The sequence below is a fragment of the Triticum dicoccoides genome, chromosome 1A, assembly GCF_002162155.2.
Source record: "Triticum dicoccoides isolate Atlit2015 ecotype Zavitan chromosome 1A, WEW_v2.0, whole genome shotgun sequence".
In the NCBI taxonomy this organism is placed as follows: Eukaryota; Viridiplantae; Streptophyta; class Magnoliopsida; order Poales; family Poaceae; genus Triticum; species Triticum dicoccoides.
This window is the reverse complement of record NC_041380.1, coordinates 545,486,770-545,495,276: the sequence shown is the minus strand read 5'-3', so window position 1 is coordinate 545,495,276 and position 8,507 is coordinate 545,486,770. Positions and strand designations below refer to the sequence as shown.

The following is an 8,507-nucleotide window of genomic DNA, read 5'->3' as shown; positions in this document are numbered from 1 at the left end:
TTGAACCAAAAGAATAATGTTGTCATCGAGGGGTTTGTCGAGAGGCTAGGGTGAACCAAAAGAACCATTTTGTAATCGAGGGGTTTGCCGAGAGGCCAGGTTGAACCAAAAGAATCATTTTGGCATCGAGGGGTTTGTCGAGAGGCTAGGTTGAACCAAAAGAATCATTTTGTCATCGAGGGGTTTGTCGAGAGGCTAGGTTGAACCAAAAGAACCATTTTGTCATCGAGGGGTTTGTCGAGAGGCTAGGTTGAACCAAAAGAGTAATTTTGGGATCATTTCTCAACTTCAAAGTGCACATCATAATTTTTTCATCAATTATCATACATGATTTTGTCATAATTAAATCAGTGGACAACGTTGTAACCAACATGATAATTGTTCTGCTATCACAGCAACATCATAATTGTTCTGCTATCACAGCAACACACTTCATTCCAACCAACATGATAGTTCCAAACATTAGTAGCCACCACAACCATACATGATACATAATACATAAAGCCCTACATTTACTCATCACAAATTTCTTTGATTCTCTTGATCTTACTCTTGTTCTGCTCCCTAGCCTTCAGCAAATCAGCTATGATATACTCCAGCCTTTTCTTCTCTTCCTTCACCTCTGCCATACCTTGATCTACTACAGCCTTCTTCCAAATGTTGATCAGTTCCTCATTGCTCTGCTTAATAACTTGAAGTGCTAGCTTCAGATCCATATTCTCTTTCTCAAGCCTAGCCTTCTCTTCCTGGGCTTCAACTACAACTTTCTCTACATCACTATCCTGCATAATCTTCTGATAGTTCTCCCTCATCACATTCTTATGAATTGTTGCAAAAAACTGGCTTGTTTCCTTTATATGGTTGTGATGCTTCTCTTGTATTAGCTTCTTTTCTTCTTCCGGCTTCTGTATCACCTTCTCTTTTCTTTCAATCTCTGTCCTGCTCTGGTCATACATATCCCAAATTTTGTGCAATGCATTCTGCATTGGTTCTGGCCATTCTGCATCAATCCACTGCACCAGACCACAGTTGTCACCTTCCTGCATTAAAAAGTTGCAAAAGGAGAAAGTACTAAGTAAAATTGAATAGGAACTGAACACTTAAATGTTGTAATTATCAAAAGCTGAATTATAATGGATTTGTAACAAGCTATACACTCTGTTCTTAATTACCAAACAGCACATAAATATAAGCCTAATCCCAAATTACACCTAAATTTCATAGTCTCTAGTAGAAAATTGTTCAGTGGCATACAGAGGATCTGCACAAACCTCATTACCACATCCGTAAAACCTACGGCCGGTGTTCACGCCTTGGAATACAACACCCCTATGCACCGGCAAGTTGTGACCGCACATCGGTCCTCGGCAACAATGCCACACCACTCTGGGTCAACAATGGTATGTGGAACCTACAAGGGTTCAGATAGAGTACATCCTCAAATCCCAGATCAAAATGGGTCAAAACTAACCTCAAATGGGGTACAGATCGAAGAGAACCTAACCCTAATTGAGAAAGAAGATGAACTCACATAGGATTCGTCTGCGTGCGAGATGAAAAGGGGGGAAACAGAGTCCTCGCTGCTGGTTTCGCCGTCCTTCCAGGAGACCATGGCTGTGGCGGTCGGCGGCGGGGGCGCGGGCGGTCGACGAGGGGGGGAGGGGGGCGAGCGGCAGCGACAGAGACCTGCGAGAGAGACAGAGAACGAATGGACGAATGGGTTGGGTTCGAGCAGCTCGTTAGGTTTAGACCGACGCCGTCTAACGGCTCGTCACGGCCGCCGTCTCGCCCTGGCCACGTGGCACCTGACAAAGGGACCCACCGGTCAGAAATCCACTCAAACGCTCTAAATCACGGTATCAGCGTTTTTTGAAAACTGTCACCCCAATGTTGGTGGTTTTTTGAAAAAAAAAACTGAATGGTGGCCCAATTGTTGTGGTTTTTTGCAATTTACTCCAGTGGAAGAGGCTATACATTTCCTGTGTTGTGATTGGTATTTCTTTTGTGAGCAGAATATGACTAGTGGGTCCTTGCGCGGTGCTTCGCTGGTACGTCAATGTGCTGGGTTTTTTTGTATTTGGTGTAAACTTGTATGCACTGGGCGCTTCGCTTGAACAACGTGCCGGAATCTATGGGGTTTTACATATTGTTCTTCTTAAATCACCATGCACGCATAAATCTGTGGGCACATTGTGCCGGAATGGGTGTTGTTGGGTGAGATGAAAAAAACTTAAATTTAATCATGACCAAATCCACATGCAGTAGCACACAAGAAAGGCCGCGCCACCGCATCAACAGGAAGTATTTCATCTAGGCGAAGCAGAGGGAGAAATTCAAAGCCGTGCTGACCAGATCTTATCAGGAACGGTCCAGAACTTAAAATCTGATGACCAACTGAGTCCGCAGAAGCCAATGCAGGTGAGCACGGACATTGCAGGGGTGTGCTCTGTCAGCATTCTTCTTCCACCACCTACCCTGATGTGGAATTCGACGATCAGACCTGCAGAATTCGGACCTTTTAGTTGGTGTTGGACCAACCCAAAGGCTAGCTTCAACGCCAGAGCTAACCTATTTGTGATGATGTTTATGGGGGTGATGATGGATTCCAAATGGACAGAAGCATGGGTTCCAAATGGTACGAACCGGAAAATTGTGACTATCCATTGGGGGTAATCTCCTTTCAAAAGTTGGGGACCTTATTGATCCCGTCACAAGACAATGGGATGTAGAGCTTGTGAAGCAGACTTTCTGGTAGGTTGATGTGCAGCGTATACTCTCGATTCCTTTACCGTCGTATGGTATGGAACATTTCGTGGCATGAAGTTTGATGAAGAACGACAGGTTTCTGGTGGAACTGCCTACTTTGCGCAGTGGGATCATCAACATGTGTCAGAGTTGAGGCGCACCAATGAGATGGGAGCCGCAGGCTCAAATATGATCTGGGAATGTATTTGGAGGTTAAAATGCCCTAGCAAAGTAAAAAAAAAAAACTGAAAGTCTGTTTTTTAAATAATGAGGTCAAAATCTTTTTGTTTTTGTAGTTTGGATGCCCAAACTACGAACTTGAACAAAAGTATTTAGCTCCTAGTTGACGACCTTTAGCTTGCTTGTCCAGTTTCAAATCTAATTGCACATGAGAAACTGTATCCTAAATTGAAGATTTTTTTGTTGCTTGGATTTGGATCATTGATGCGAAAATTCACTCAGTATGATATATCAGGTGTGATTTTCAATCTCTACATTCCTACTGAGCTCCTATCCGTTTACTTTTGCTTGAAGTTATTGAGTCAGTTTGCAAGAGACAAGTATTTTTTTTTGCAAATTGTTGGACAACTAATATTCGTTCAGAACTTTGATGTCATGCCAGCTGTAATCATTAAGTATTGCACATGGTACAAGTTGAGATAAAACGGAGTACATATTTTTTTTTCGAAACGGAGGCAAAAGATTTGCCTCATCGATTAATTAAGCAGAAGAGAATTGCCCAGTTAATTAACGGAAAACCGGGTAAAAACCGATACAAATCAACCACATGTGGACTACTCACTCGACAACCATATCCAACACGTAAAGACCATCAACCCCACACTGCTACATCGCAAAGACACCCCAAACGAGGCTAACTTGGCTAGCGACCACGGACACCACCAAATCCACAAAGACAATGCAGGCCATAAGGACAATGCAAGAGACTGAAGATCATCCATTAAGCAGCCGTGGACGCCTTTTTTGTGGCGTCACTCTTCTTTCCTTTGCTCCTAAGAGCCTCCACCACAATCGCCTTGCCAGATCCAGGGCTAGCCGCCTCCAAACGTTTAAGCAAGCTATGAAGCTCTATCTGAAAGAGAATGTCATCGACCTTCTCACGCACAGAGACCTGCCTGACAGTCACGTGCGAGTGGGTTACCGCAACATCAGAACCTTCATCCTCCACAAAGGCGAGCGGCTGGCTAGGCTCCAAAGGATCAGAAGCCAACATATTAATCATCTGAACATCATCAACCACAGAAGCAACCGACACGATGGACTCAGACATCTCCAGTTGCTCACATGATAGAGCATCAGAGTTAGGCGCCAACACACCTGTCTCATCAACCTCGTCACTCAAGGACACCTCATGCCCAATGGGCATAGATGAGAGAGTGACAGAACCATCCAAACATCCACTATCCACAAAGGCGAGCGGCTGGCAGGACTCTGACGGTGATGGTGAGGCCAAGGACTCCAATGAGCACGGCTTCATCGGATGCATCATAGCTGATTCCCCACAAAGCTCCTGCAGCTCAGGCATAATCTGCAGAACAGGAGCCACGACCTCGGTGATGAACACACCGCCACGGACAGACGACGTCCCATCCAAAGCACGAGGAGAAAATTCTCCAAAGAAGCATTCATCCACCTCATCAATGGAACCAGACTGGAGCTCAGGCACCAAAGGCACAACCGAAGCAACCTGAAGCTTGGCAAGAGCGTCGCGAAGCTCAGTGCGGAGGAGCTCAACCTCCTGAAGGAGCTCCGTGCGTAGCAAACCAAACTGGGACTCCAAAGCAGAGACCAAAAAGGCACTGGCATTGGAATCCTGGCAACACCTAGATTGGGACCTTGGCGGCACCGACACATGCAGCGACGAGTTGCCCACGACCTCTGCCCAACACCTGGTCAGCGAAGAACAAGGCTGGACAAATGGGGAGCGGCTCCGCTGGTGATGAGCTTGAGAGACCGGAGAGCTCACGCGGGCGACCGGAGAGCGATCCCGAGCAACCGGAGAGTGAGCACGACAAAACCTCTCATGATGACCAGGGCGATGACAGCGTATGCATCTGAATGGATCATGACATGCACGGACTTGGTGGCCACGCTCGAGGCAATGAAAGCACCTTCCTCGAGCCCAACGCTTGAAGGCGAGGCTACGCTCAAGACATTCTCTCGACGGCACAGGGGGAGCACCCCGGCCGGAACGGTGTCCCCGTTCCACATGCTCCCAGCCAGCCTCCGCTTCAAGAGCAGCAGTGGCAGCAGAGATGCCGATGCAAGCCGACTCTGAAGATGGACCAAGCAGCTTCTGTGGTGTCTTCTCGTCATCACATCCTTCAGTGAGGCCCTCAATATCTTCCACATCCTTCACAACAGAGCAACCAAGCTGGAGATGTGCATCGCCGGCAGACCCGTCGGGCAACGGCGACTGTAGAACCAACTCCTCAATCTGGACCTCATCATCATTGACAGCGCACCAGGAAGCAGGCCTGGAGTCGAGCACCACCACCAAGCCAACGCCGGGTGCAGGGACTCGGCCCGCCTAAGGTGGCGAAGGTAGCGTTGGGGCCGCCGCCAGATCCGGTAGAACAAGGAGAGCCTCGGGGATCAAAGCCTGGGACTCCAGCAGCTGACCGGAAGCGCCGCCAGAGACGGAGGGCTGCCGGGTGGCCACCGACCCGGGCAGGGAAGGAGACTCGCGGGGAACCCGCGCACGCCCCCCATTCTCCGCTCTGAACCTGCTCGCGGGTGCAGGCTGCCGCGAGCTACGGGGGACGCGCGGATCCGTGAGGGAGGCCGACGGGGCCGGAGCGGCGGCCGCCGCAGGGGGCTGGTGGGGCGGAGGGCCGTTGTCGCCAGAGCGTTCCAATGCAGGCATGGCTGCTCCCACGGGCTGGGAGAAAGGAGCCATGGCGCCCAACGGAGCTTCGCGGGGGAGAAGAGAGAGAGCGCCGAGGAGATTCCAGATCCGGTGCCGACGGCCGCAGGGGAGGCTGCGGGGAGGAGATCAAGGCAGCGCCGCCGGCGCGCTCACCCAACGCAGCCGCGGTCGCGAGAGCCTCAATAACTCCTACTTACATATGGTTGGAATGACCGAGGAACATAGCTACCTGATTGTGAATTGGCTATATTGTAGTTCTGAGGATGATGAGTTCATATTTGTCGCCCCCATCTTAGGTTCTGCTTGGGTGGATCTGTGCTGATTGACATACTTATGAATCTGACTCTGTAGATGAAAATTTGACTACATAGTACGGTGCTATGCTAACTTCTATACTGTTAGCTGATCAAAATAAAACAGGGATTTTATATTAAGATATCGTGTATTATTTTTGAATTGTTCTTTTCCTTGGATAATGGCAATGAAGATTTGCAAATATTCAAGCTCAACAGACCAAATCACAGGTTTTCTCTCAGGAGTTGATTTGTATGCCGATTATCCCGCTGAACTGAGACATCTAATATCTCATGAGCTTTTTAGTAAAAAAAATTATTTGTTTTATTGTTTGCTTTGGAGGGCATAGTTCACGAAAAAGGCTTCCACTCCATTTTATAGACAAAGCACAAACCACAAATACACGGCCAAACGATGTCACGTAAAAAGTGCAAAAATAAGACCCACATGGTATATACAATGATGACAACTCAGAAAGAAACACAAGGTTTTTATAATGGCTCGTCATCTCTTTATCATGCAACCGTAGCACATGATAGGACTATGATTTAATTCAGTGCAGATTTAATGAGTAAGCAAAAAAATTAAAGTCTTGGTCCTGATAGAAAAGGAGAGGGTGAATTAGTTGTTTATATTTTTGGACATGAACATGCGGTAAAACTCATGTTGCTGTTGAAAATGCTCAAATAAAGTTTGGAAATTCTTAAAGAAAATTTAGAGGAAAATAAATATGTTAACCCTATAAATACCATTTCTGGCCTTTCCAAAAGGATTTTAAATAAATAACTAAAAACTTTTAAAAATATTTTTGAAGTATAATAGACACCGGAAATATTTTTTAATGAATTACTGTTCTGAAAGATAAATACTTTTAGTTCAAACCTCATTTTTTAGGTTTTTCTAAAAAGGGTTTATTTGCTTTTTGCCCAAAATAAATTTCAGTACAGACATTTTTGGGCTCTACCCACATGGCACGATCATTGGAAAATATTTGGGCCACGTGATCAGAAGAGGATAGCTAGAGGGCTCTCTATGAATTAAAATCCAAAGGAAATACCAAACAAAATAATTGAAAGAAAGAATAAATTCAAACAAGGCAATAATACTCTAAAAAACTGAGTGAAGTAACGCAAAACACATGATGTGAAAGATACCCCACGTCGAAGGTTATTTCCATAGTTTTTCCTATATAGCAACTAAACACCGTGTATAATAGATTCATGGTGTTTTCAACTCTTACAAGATTCGATATGACAATGAGTCAATGACATACAATCTACGATTTTCATATTCCTACCAATCTTGCATACCAAAGAGGCGCTTACACATACTGCTATTGCATGTCGGCTTCTTGGTTTCATAGGCGGAGACACAACAATCACTCAACGATAGGCGCCGACATCAACTGAAGAATGTGAAGAATTGAGGATCAACCACAATCCCCATTTTTAGAGCTTAGAGGTTGTAGGATTAGTACAAGGATTCACCAAGGAGTGAAGCGAATCACGGAAACATAATCGAGTTTCACAATGCGTGATCCTCTTGCGGTTGGACTATTTTTCCTAATGTCACACATCCTAAAGTATGATCACGTTAGAACAACAATTGTGATTCTCACCTAAAGATAAGAAGCAAAGTATGTCTATACAGCCAAAGAAATAATGTGCATGTCTCTTTCCTTGGCTACATTGGTCACATCTCTAGTGTGTGTAAAGAGGGAAAATAGTATGACATGCAACATGTTTCAAGAAATTAGGACTCTTATGGAACTCTTGCAATCATTGACAATCAAGGATGGTCGTGGCCCTTGTGACATTCCAGCACCAAGGGTATGTGCACCTTCTAGTGTCATTATTATTGCGTGCCAGCTTCTAACAATTAGGTGGGCGAGAATCACTAAGTAAATCAAGAGACGGGGACACTCACCCAAAATCAAGAGAAGTAGTCAGAACTCCCCATCTCTGTAGAGCTTAGAGGCTGCAGGTACTAGTGCAAGCATGCACCAAGGTGTACAACAAAGTAATGAAACATAATCGACTTGTGAGTGGGGCTTAGTCAGTTGAATTATTTTTCCCAATGCCGCTCATCCCTAAAGCATGATCACACAAGAATAGAAATTACAACAATTTTTTTCTCACTTAAAGATACGAAGTTTGGATGAACAAATAAGGAAACAACCTATATTTGCTTGCTTGGATACATGGGTCATGTCACCACTCACATCTTAGTATATATAAAGAGTGAAAAGATACCAAGGTAAATAGTAGGTGCGGCTTTATTTCAAATATTCACTTACAATGGTGTATAGTACGACATGTCTTATTCACTTAGATCTAAGCACCGAGGCCATGCCTGCGAGTCGGAGGCCAAACCATGCACCAGCCTAGACGGGCCTAGATCGGGCCCCACAGGCCGCATTAACCATCGCTTGCTCATCGGAGATCACAAACACGTCACCTCCTCAACCTTCACTATGCAACGGACATCCCCAACACGTGTGTCCGCCGCCGCACCTAGCACCACCGCCATACAAAAGCAACCAGAGAAATGTACCATTATCCTCAAAGCATGGCGGCCT

General features: G+C 45.7%; 2 non-coding genes across 2 annotated transcripts; both read left to right on the top strand.

The window, feature by feature from the left end:
- Nucleotides 1-5,894: 5,894 nt before the first annotated feature.
- Nucleotides 5,895-5,981, top strand: LOC119297149. Its single transcript, XR_005145554.1, has one exon. It is a non-coding gene; the product is annotated as a small nucleolar RNA U31b (small nucleolar RNA).
- Nucleotides 5,982-6,109: 128 nt separating this feature from the next.
- Nucleotides 6,110-6,213, top strand: LOC119296767. The gene has a single exon (XR_005145376.1). It is a non-coding gene; the product is annotated as a small nucleolar RNA Z107/R87 (small nucleolar RNA).
- Nucleotides 6,214-8,507: the final 2,294 nt, after the last annotated feature.